General features: G+C 45.5%; 1 long non-coding RNA gene across 1 annotated transcript; it reads left to right on the forward strand.

Moving 5' to 3' along the window:
* The first annotated feature begins 6,656 nt into the window (after window positions 1–6,656).
* Window positions 6,657–11,101, forward strand: LOC122419717. Its single transcript, XR_006262967.1, has 3 exons — window positions 6,657–6,752; window positions 7,521–7,621; window positions 10,691–11,101. It is a non-coding gene; the product is annotated as an uncharacterized LOC122419717 (long non-coding RNA).

Below are 11,101 nucleotides of genomic sequence, written 5' to 3' on the forward strand. Positions count from 1 at the left end.
GCAGGGAGAAGGGGTGCTGGGCAGTGTCCATGGCCAGGCCTGGGAGCAACGGTTCCAGCCCTGCCCAGACCTCACCTAAAATCCAAGCTTTCTGACCCTTGGCCCCTCTCGTCAGGCTTCTCTGTTCCTGTGTCCTCAGAGGCCTCTGCCCATATGCTCTTCCCCCAAACCTGGCTTTTTTAGCCTGGGAAATCCCATGGATAGAGGAGCCTGGTGGGCCACAGTCCATGGGTTCACAAAAAGTCTGACAGGACTTAGCCACTAAACAGCAACAACCAGTAGATGAGAAACCAAAGGAATGTTTAAAAAAAAAAAGGATGAAAAATCCTGTCACTGTCTTTAGAAGGTAACTGAGAACCGGCTGTCACCCTTAGACACTTTCAGATGAATACACACAGTTGGAAACTGTACCATGTTCCCACATCCTACCACACACATAATGTGATAGCAAAGACTTGTGAAATAATAACAATAATCATGATAGTCAACCTCTGCTATTCATGACCATGCTCTTAAGACATTTTCAACACGTATTTGTTAAACATTTAATCAGTGCTAGGAGAAGGAAATGGCAACCCACTCCAGCGTTCTTGCCTGGAGAATCCCAGGGACGGGGGTGCCTGGTGTGCTGCCGTCTATTGGGTCGCACAGAGTCGGACATGACTGAAGTGACTTAGCAGCAGTAGGTATTCACTAGGGGCTTCCCTGGTGGCTTAGACAGTAAAGAATCTGCCTGCAATGCAAGGGACCTGGGTTCAATCCCTGGATCATGGAGATCCCCTGGAGAAGGAAATGGCTAATGGCTAACTGGAAGGACTAATGCTGAAGCTGAAGCTCCAATACCTTGGCCACTTGACGTGAAGAACTGACTCATTGGCAAAGACCCCAATGCTGGGAAAGATTAAAGGCAGGAGGAGAAGGGGACAACAGAGGATGAGATGATTGGATGGCATCACCGACTCAATGGACATGAGTTTGAGCAAATTCCAGGAGATGGTGATGGACAGGGAAGCCTGGTGTGACACAGTCCATGGAGTCGGAGAGTCGGACAAGACTGAGCAACTGAACTGAACTCAACTGAATGACTCCAGGACTTTAGAGGATGGAGCATCTTTCACCTGGGGAATTAAACATACCACAAGCTGCGCTGCATGGCCAAAATTAAAACCTTTAACAACAGCAACAACAAATAAGCTCACAGACACAGAGAGCAGATTTAATTAATGTCCTGCTGGAAGTGCATTCACTTCCTTCGACTTGGCGGGTAGCAACAGCATCTAACAGCTTTGCAAACAGTTGAGAAACTCACTGGACAGAGGAGCCTAGCGGGCTACAGTCCATAGGGTCACAAAGAGTCGGACACGACTGAGTGACTTACCACGCACACTTAAAAATACTCGAACAGCATGCAGTCCCCTCTGGAGGAGACGGGTTTCACCACGGCTGGCCTTCCACTCCCAAGAGAGAACGGAGGCGTGGCGCCCTGGGATGCCCCTCCCAGGGAGGTGCCACGCGATGCCACCGAGACTCACTCCTCTGTGCTCGCCTCCTGGCTCAGCCTAGAGAGATACGACTGGAGTGCCTCTGAGCACGCAGGAGCCCGGGGAGGGGGCCCAGGCCAAGGTTAGGCTGGGGCTGCGCAGCCCCATTACCACCCGACAGCTCCAACAGTCGAGGACCCCAGCGTAAGAGGGTGGAGGAAGCGTGCGGAGGTGGGGGCTGGGAAGCGAGACTCCCTCCAGTATAGCGCCTGGAGGCGCTGGACTTAAGCAGCGCCGGCCTTCCGCTCGCTCCCTCTGGACCAGTACTTATTTCTTCTCCCAAACCTGTCGCTGAAGGCTAGATGGGAGCACTCAAAGTGGGATTCGCCCTGCCCCTCCCCGCCCGCCCTCCGCCCTGTGCCAAGCCTTCCACGCTCCTGCGCTCCTTCTATACCTGGACAAGTCCCCCTCCCCAACCTACCCCACCAGGCAGCAATGCCCTCCCCCACGCGTCTCCCCCCACCCCACCCGGCCCACTCGCACCTGGGCTCCTGGGGAGCGGGTGATGCCTGCCCAGAGGCTGGAGGCATCAGAAGACTGGGGGCCCCTCTGTCATCTACAGGACTCACCTAACTGATTGCAAATGGAGAGTGTCAGTGTCTTAGGAACCCCTGTCATTGTGGCAGCATGGAACAACTTTCACTCCCTGACAACTACTTCAGGTTATTGAAATAGAAAAAGGGCAGAACCAGCTGCTCCACTAAAGACTTATAGATTTAGCCTTACTTTTGCCCAGAAGGAAAAATAGTTACTCAGCTTACCTATACTACATTGCTTCTTAAAGTCCTAGTTTTTAAAAATCCGGGTAAAAAAGCAATCTATAGCTTCAGTGCAATCCCTATCAAGCTACCAATGGTATTTTTCAGAGAATTAGAACAAATAATTTCACAACTTGTAAGGAATTACAAAAAACCTCGTATAGCCAAAGCAATCCTGAGAAAGAAGAATGGAACTGGAAGAATCAACCTGCCTGACTTCCAGCTATACTACAAAGCAACAGTCATCAAGACAGTATGGTACTGGCACAAAGACAGAAACATAGATCAATGGAACAAAATAGAAAGCCCAGAGATAAATCCACACACCTATGGACACCTTATCTTTGACAATGGAGGCAAGAATATACAATGGAGAAAAGAAAATTTCTTTAACAAGTGGTGCTGGGAAAACTGGCCAACCACTTGTAAAAGAATGAAACTAGAACACTTTCTAACACCATACACAAAAATAAACTCAAAATGGATTAAAGATCTAAGTGTAAGAGCAGAAACTATAAAACTCCTAGAGGAAAACATAGGCAAAACACTCTCTGATGTAAACCATAGCAGGATCCTCTATGACCCACCTCCCACAGTAATGGAAATAAAAGAAAAAATAAACAAATGGGACCTAATTAAACTTAAAAGAGCTTTTACACAACGAATGAAACTAGGAGCAAGGTGAAAAGACAGCCTTCAGAATGGGAGAAAATAATAGCAAATGAAGCAACTGACAAAGAATTAACCTCAAAAATATACAAGCAACTCCTGCAGCTCAATTCCAGAAAAATAAGTGACCCAATCAAAAAATGGGCCAAAGAACTAAACAGACATTTCTCCAAAGAAGACATACAGATGGCTAACAAACACATGAAAACATGCTCAACATCACTCATTCTCAGAGAAATGCAAATCAAAACCACAATGAGGTACTATCTCATGCCAGTCAGAATGGCTGCTATCCAAAAGTCTACAAGCAATAAATGCTGGAGAGGGTGTGGAGAAAAGGGACCCCTCTTACACTGTTGGTGGGAATGCAAACTAGTAGAGCCACTATGGAGAAGAGTGTGGAGATTCCTTAAAAAACTGGAAATACAACCGCCATACAACCCAACAACCCCACTGCTGGGCATACACACCGAGGAAACCAGAATTGCAAGAGACATGTGTACCCCAATGTTCATTGCAGCACTGTTTACAATAGCCAGGACATGGAAGCAACCTAGATGTCCATCAGCAGACAAATGGATAAGAAAGCTGTGGTACATATACACAATGGAATATTACTCAGCTATTAAAAAGAATGCATTTGAATCAGTTCTAATGAGGTGGATGAAACTGGAGCCTATTATACAGAGCCAAGTAAGTCAGAAAGAAAAACACCAATACAGTATATTAATGCATATATATGGAATTTAGAAAGATGGTAATGATGACCCTATATGCAAGACAGCAAAAGAGACACAGATGTAAAGAATGGACTTTTGGATTCTGTGGCAGAAGGTGAGGGTAGGATGATTTGAGAGAATAACATTGAAACATGTATATTATCATATGTGAAACAGATCAGCAGTCCAGGTTCCATGCATGAGACAGGGTGCTCAGGGCTGGTGCACTGGGATGACCCTGAGGGATGGGATGGGGAGGGAGGTGGGAGGGAAGGTCAGGATGGGGAACACATGTACACCCAAGGCTGATTCATGTGAATGTATGGCAAAAACCACCACAATACTGTAAAGTAATTAGCCTCCAATTAAAATTTTTAAATTTCCAGGTAACAAAATACCCTGCATATGCTAAGTGAAAGTAACCAGCTTGACTAGGAAAATACTGCATGATATCTCTTGTACATGGAATCTAAAAAATATGAGGAACTACTGAATATAACAAAAAAGAAACAGACTCACAGATATAGAGAATAAATTAGTAGTTACCAGTAGAAACGACCCAGATAACCACGATGGTTTGATCACTCACCTAGAGTCAGACATCCTGGAGTATGAAGTAAAGTGGGCCTTAGGAAGCATCACCACGAACAAAGCTAGTGGAGGTGATGGAATTCTAGCCGAGCTATTTCAAATCCTGAAAGATGATGCAGTTAAAGTGATGCACTCAATATGCCAGCAAGTTTGGAAAACTCAGCAGTGGCCACAGAACTGGAAAGTTCAGTTTTCATTCCAATCCCAAAGAAGGGCAATGCCAAGGAATGCTCAAGCTACTGCACGATTGCATTCATTTCACGGTACCATAGTGATGCTCAAAATTCTCCAAGCAAGGCTTCAAAAGTATGTGACCCGAGAACTTCCAGATGTAAAAAGAGGATTTAGAAAAGGGAGAGGAATCAGAGATCAAATTGCCAATATCTCATGGATCATAGAAAAAGCAAGGGAATTCCAGACAAACATCTGCTTCATTGACTACACTAAAGCCTTTGACTGTGTGGATAATAACAAACTGTGAAAAATTCCTAAAGAGATAGGAATACCAGAGCACCTTGCCAGTCTCCTGAGAAACCTGTATGAAGGTCAAGAAGCAACAGTTAGAACTGGACACAGAACAACAGACTGGTTCAAAACTGGGAAAGGAGTATGTCAAGGCTGTATATTGTGATCCTGCTTATTTAACTTATATGCAGAGTACATCATGTGAAATGCTGGGCTGGATGAAGCACAGGCTGGAATCAAAACTGCTGGGAGAAATATCAATAACCTTAGATATGCAGATGACACCACCATGGCCTTTATGGCAGAAAGTGAAGAACAAGAGCCTCTTGATGAAAGTGAAAGAGGAAAGTCAAAGAGCAGTCTTAAAACTTAATATTCAAAAAACTATGATCACCTTGTCCCATCACTTCGTGGCAAATAGATGGGGAAACAATGGAAACAGAGAGACATTATTTCCTTGGGCTCCAAAATCACTTTGGACAGTGACTGCAGCCATGAAACTGAAAGACTCTTGCTCCTTGGAAGAAAAGCTATGATGAACCTAGACAGCTAATGTATTAAAAAGCAGAAACATCCCTTTGCTGACAAAGGTCCATATAGTTAAAGCTATGGTTTTTCTAGTCACGTATGGATGTGAGAGTTGGACCATAAAGAAGCCTGAGCTTCGAAGAATTGGTGCTTTTGAACTGTGATGTTGGAGAAGTCTCTTGTTAGTCCCCTGGACTGCAAGGAGATCAACCCAATCAATCCTAAAAGAAATCAACCCTGAAAATTCATTGAAAGGACTGATGCTGAAGCTGGAACTCCAATATTTTGGCCACCTGATGCATAGAACTGACTCTGGAAAAGCGGTGATGCTGGGAAAGACAGAGGTCAGGAGGATAAGCGGATGAGAGAGGACAAGATGGTTGGATGACATCACTGACTCAATGGACAGAAGTTTGAGCAAGCTCTAGGAGATGGTGAAGGACAGGGAAGCCTGCAATGCCGCAGTCCATGGGGTTGCAGAGTCTGAGTTGACTTAGCGACTTAACAACAATGCTCAAATCCATCTGGATCTCCGAATTAAACTGGAGTTTCACCTTGTTATCTTGAAGGTCTTCCCTGAAGGTAGCCTAAACCGACACAGTTGTGGTTCCAGGCTCTCCACTTGGCCAGCTGGACAGAAAACCCAAAGTTGCAGAAACCAGTTAACAAACAAGCAGGAGCGAATGACTTACCCTAAGTCCACAAGCGTCCGCCAGGGCTGCATTCGGTAATTTCAGGACGTCAGCCGGAACCATCTCTCCTAAACTCTTAGCTCTGCTTGCTGGCGTCCTCCTCACACAAGTGGCTCTGCCTTTACTGAAGCGAGATAGCAACCAAGAGCCGTAAGCTGACGTCACGTCTGCTTCCACCCGCGCAAGCTGACCTCATCGCGGAACTGCTCCCAACGCATATAGAGCTTCTCTTCCCCGGAAGTCGAGCAGGAAGCCCAGTTCTGAGTTCTGATTGGCCACTCTCTCAGTCTTGAGCCAATCATGGTGGCCAGGGTGGATGGAACATGCTCATTGGCCAGGTGGAGGTCACGTGACCATCCTCTCTAGGAAACTTGCCAACTGTTCGCCCCGAGTCTGGGTGGGGCATTGTGTGATTCCGTGAGCGGGGGTCAGAATCCAGTTCCTGTGTTCTCTGTTTCCTCGGATGTACCTGCTGGCATCCTTTTCCCATACCTAGCCCTCCTGTTTACAAAAGAATTCCTGATTCATCTCCTCCCTTCCCAAGCTCCATTTCACCCACTCACACCACAAAGGAGCAAGACCGCCTGTTTGAAGACACGGTGGGGGTCGCCGCCCAGCCCCCAGACTTGCTCTTTGTGTCCTTTTACACGGATTCATTCAGTCAACAAACTTCCACTGAGCCCCTGTTACACGCTGGAATAGGTTTGCAGGACCGTTAGTTCTGAGTACTGGGTGCCACCCAGGGGCCTCCCAAAGGGATCCAGTTTTTGTCTGAGGAAGCCTCTGGAGGTGAGCTTCACGTCCCACTCTGCCATTCACTGTGTCGTCTTGAGGAAGTGTTCCCCATCTCGGGCCTCTCCTTTCTTATCTGCAAAATGAGGCGCTAGAGGAAATGAGGCTCCTGGAACCCCCTCAACTCTGACATACTGTGGTTGGGTCCTAAAACCCGTTTCTCCAGCTGTGAGTCAGCCTGTGAGCTCTATGGACAGTGACAATACTCCAGGAAAGGGCTGGTCTGAGTCCAAGATCACACAGCTGTGTACCTAAATCCCTCTCCCTCTCAGCTGGTAGGGGCACCAGGGCAGAGGAGGATCAGGACTTCCCGTGCCTGTGAGGAGCCTGGCTCTAGGTCCCCATGGGGTTGCCTGTTGCTGCTCCAGAAAAATCTCTTCTGGGGCATTTGTGATTCCCAAGCCCTCCCACTGAAGGTCAACTTTGGGGCTCTGAAAGGAAGTAGAGGGAGGACACAGGAGGGGAGGAGAGGGTGAGTTGGAAGTCCCATGCAGCCTGTCCCCCATCCACCTCCCCTTCCTCCCCCACCCCCTTCCTCCCTTTCTCTGTCACAGATTAAATTGGTCATGGCTTCTTGAAATAGAGACTCTTGGTGTGTTAGTGGAGGAACCTTTGTGAAGCAGGCTCAGGGGGGAGAACATTTTCTTCTGGAGGAGTCTAGTTTCTCTTCACTCTGACCATTTGGGGACTTGAATTAACTACCCTGGTCAGTCTGTCACTTTTTGTCAGTTCACTTCATTAATCCATCTATTTCCTTTTATTTAGCTCATCATTTTTTTTTCCAAATAAGGAAGACATTGGAAAATAGAGAACCTAAGAACAGAAACTGGATTAGCTGTCCTTCCAAAAGACAGGAGCAGCAGCTGGTAAGACATGTGAGTGAGTGAGTGAATGAGTGAAGTCGCTCAGTTGTGTCTGACTCTTTACGACCCCATGGACTGTAGCCTACTAGGCTCCTCTGTCCATGGGATTTTCCAGGCAAGAATACTGGAGTGGGTTGCCATTTCCTTCTTCAGGAGACCTTCCCGACCCAGGATTGAACCCAGGTCTCCCACATTGTACATAGATGCTTTACCATCTGAGCCACCAGGGAAGTCTTCCACCTTTTGGGGCCACATAGTCACTCACCACTGCTTCTCTTTGTGCAGCACTAGGTCCTCCCCTCTTTAAGTATGTTGGTTTCTCTCCAGTTCCACTGCCAGAACCCTGATTTAAAGTCTATCCTTTGTCCTCAGAAAACTGAAGTGGCCTCCTAGTGTTTCTCCCCACATCCACTCTCCTGTTCTCCTCACTACAGCCAGGGTGACTTATTAAAAATTGAAAATGTACTCAGTGGTTTCCACTGCTCATGAGATAAACGTCAAAACCTTAAGCCTGGAGTGGAGCCAGATTATGATCCATCCACATTCGGTGCCCTTTGCTGTGGTGTCCCTCTTTTGGGGGATTATACAGCCCTGTCCCTTGTCTGTCATTGCAAAGGGGCTGATGAACAGGGAGAGAAATGAGAGCACACACTTAAGAACCAGAGGGTAGCTCACCTCTTCTTTTTCTTTTTCTCTGGCAAAGATGATAAGTATATAGACTGGTCTGTCAGCCCAAGGCGAGAGGGAAAATGACATGGAGCAGAGCCATGTGAGCATATATACATATATCATGTGGTATGTAGTGTGTATTATCTAGCATGTAGTATGTACTATACATTAAGCATGTAGTATGTACTATGCAGCATGTATTATGTAGCAGGTATATACAGCACGGGTTCTTTGGTCTGGGTGAAGGCTAGTTCTCTGACTGCTGCTTTTCTTAACATTTGTAAATTCCCATGGTTTCTATAGAAAGCACTGCATTTTGGTATTTTTCTTTCTTCGGGTCAGTTGTTGTTCAGTCACTAAGTCATGTCCAGCTCTTTGCAAACTCATAGACTGAAGCACACCAGGCCCTGTCCTTCACCATCTCCTGGAGCTTGCTCAAACTCGTCCATTGAGTTGGTGATGCCATCCAATCCTCTCATCCTCTGTTCCCCCCTTTTCCTCCCACCTTCAATCTTTCCCAGCATCAGGCTCTTTTCCAATGAGTGGGGTCTTCACATCCAGTGGCCAAAGTATTGGAGCTTCAGCATCAGTCCTTCCAATGAATATTCAGGGTTTAATTCCTTTAGGATCAACTCATTTGATCTCGTTTGATCCAAGGGACTCTCAAGAGTCGTCTGCAGCACCACAGTTTGAAAGCATCAAATCTTCAGTGTTCAGCCTTCTTTATGGTCCAACTCCCACATCTGTACATGACTACTGGAAAAACCATAGCTTTGACTAGATGAACCTTTGTCAGAAAACTGATGTCTTTGCTTTCTAATATACTGTCTAGTTAATACAGCTTAGCTGTGTTGTGTTAAATCCCAGTTGTTTAGGGTCTCTTGAGGGCAGGCCTCAATTATGAAGAATAAAATGCTGTTGGGTCTACTTCAGGACAGTTTCTTTCTCCCCTGCTAGAAGTGGAGCACACTGTCTCCTTTTTCAGTGCAAGAACCAAGTAGAATTCTGAAGGTAAGACTCAGAAAGCTGGGGGGAACCCTCATCATACTGGGCCTCCCCAAAGATTTTAAGTCTCAGACCAGCTGCACTGAGCTTCCAGCATCTGTTGATTGTGATTCAGGTTTCCTCCTTGGTGTCCATGTGCACTTCTGCTCCAGTGCATCAGAGCCCACCTGTCTGTCTCTGAGACCCCAGGCCTGGAGTTGGCCTTCTAACCTACCTCACTTTTCTGATGGCTCTAACAGAGCCATTATTAAAATTACTGATTTTCAGTTTAGTTTTTCACTTGTTAGAATGGCAGCTTCCAAACTAACTCTTCACATGCCGAACCAGAAACAAAAAGGCTGAATTATCCTTTTTATTCCTTTATTTCCCTGTGAAAGCTTTGCTTTTTTCAATGATTATTAATAAAATAATCTCTCATTTCATTCTTAATTCCCAGTTATTTGTTATACTATGATTTGTCTAACTATTCTTCCTTTGATAGAAATTTCACTATTTCTTCACTATTTATCATAGACACTGCTTCACTATTTATCATAGACACTGCTGCAGTAAGATTCATGTAAAGAATTTATTACACTGATAGCTAACTGCTCAGTTTGTCTTGCTTTCTCTTAGATAGCAAGCAATTTTTAACATTTCTTTTGTGGGGATTATATGCTTTATAGTGAAGTTAATGCTATTCTTGGATAAAAACTCTTATGAAGAAATTGGACTTCAAGGCTGTCTATCTCAGTATTCTGGGGGAAAAAATCATGAAATTTATGAAGTATTATGCTCACTCTGGTCTTCTGAGGTGTCACTAGTGGTAAAGAATCCACCTGCCAAGGCAAGAGACACAGGTTCAATCCCTGGGTGGGGGAGATCCTATGAAATAGGAAGTGGCAACCCTCTCCAGTATTCTTGCCTAGAGAATCCCACGGACAGAGGAGCCTGGTGGGCCAAAGAGTCAGACACGACTGAGTGACTAAACACACATGCAGATGCTCACTCCATCACTTTTTAACAAACTAGTAACATTTTTAAAGAATAAAAAATGCTTTATGCATCATAATACAATTTCTGAACAACTCACCCTGAACTCAGGTTTATGGGGTGGAGCATATGTGACAGTTAAGGGATAGGACAGACTGTAAGCTAAATTTAAATGCCTCTGTTCTTTTTGCTCAGGAAAAGTATCACTTTCTTTTGCCTTTAAAACTTCTGACTCCAGGGGTGTCAGAGGATATCACTGTTGCACTTGCTGCTCTTCCACTGCAAAGCTGCCAGTTACAAAGCTTGTAGAATTGAACATGGTGCAGTAGACATCTGGGTTTTGGGTCAAATATTCAAAGTGATGAACCCAAGAGAGGGATTGACAAAGTTTGATTCTCAGTGGAGAGTATCCTTTGACTTCCCCAGGACTCCGTGATTACTGAAGAAACTCGCTCATGATTCTGGAGATATGGTTCTGCTGAGGACGTCTGGCTTGAACATCAGTAGTTAAGGCTTTCATGTCCATGGGTGGTTTAGAGTTGACCTCCTGATCTCTGCTGTTGGTCACTGACCATGGGAAATTAAGAATTTAAAACAGCACAATGCTGGAAATGCTGATTGTAGAAAGTTTGATGGAAGAATTTATTAAAATATTTATTCATTTGGCCGTGTTGGGTCTTAGTTGCGGCATGCAGAATCTTTCATTGTGGCGTGTGGGCCTCTCTACTTGTGGCAGTCAGATTCTAGAGTATGGGCTCTGTTGCCCCATGACATGAAGGATCTTAATTCCCAGGCCAGGGATGGAACCCATGTTCTCTACGTTGGAAGGCATATTTT

Source organism: Cervus canadensis, chromosome 17 (assembly GCF_019320065.1).
Source record: "Cervus canadensis isolate Bull #8, Minnesota chromosome 17, ASM1932006v1, whole genome shotgun sequence".
Lineage (NCBI taxonomy): Eukaryota > Metazoa > Chordata > Mammalia > Artiodactyla > Cervidae > Cervus > Cervus canadensis.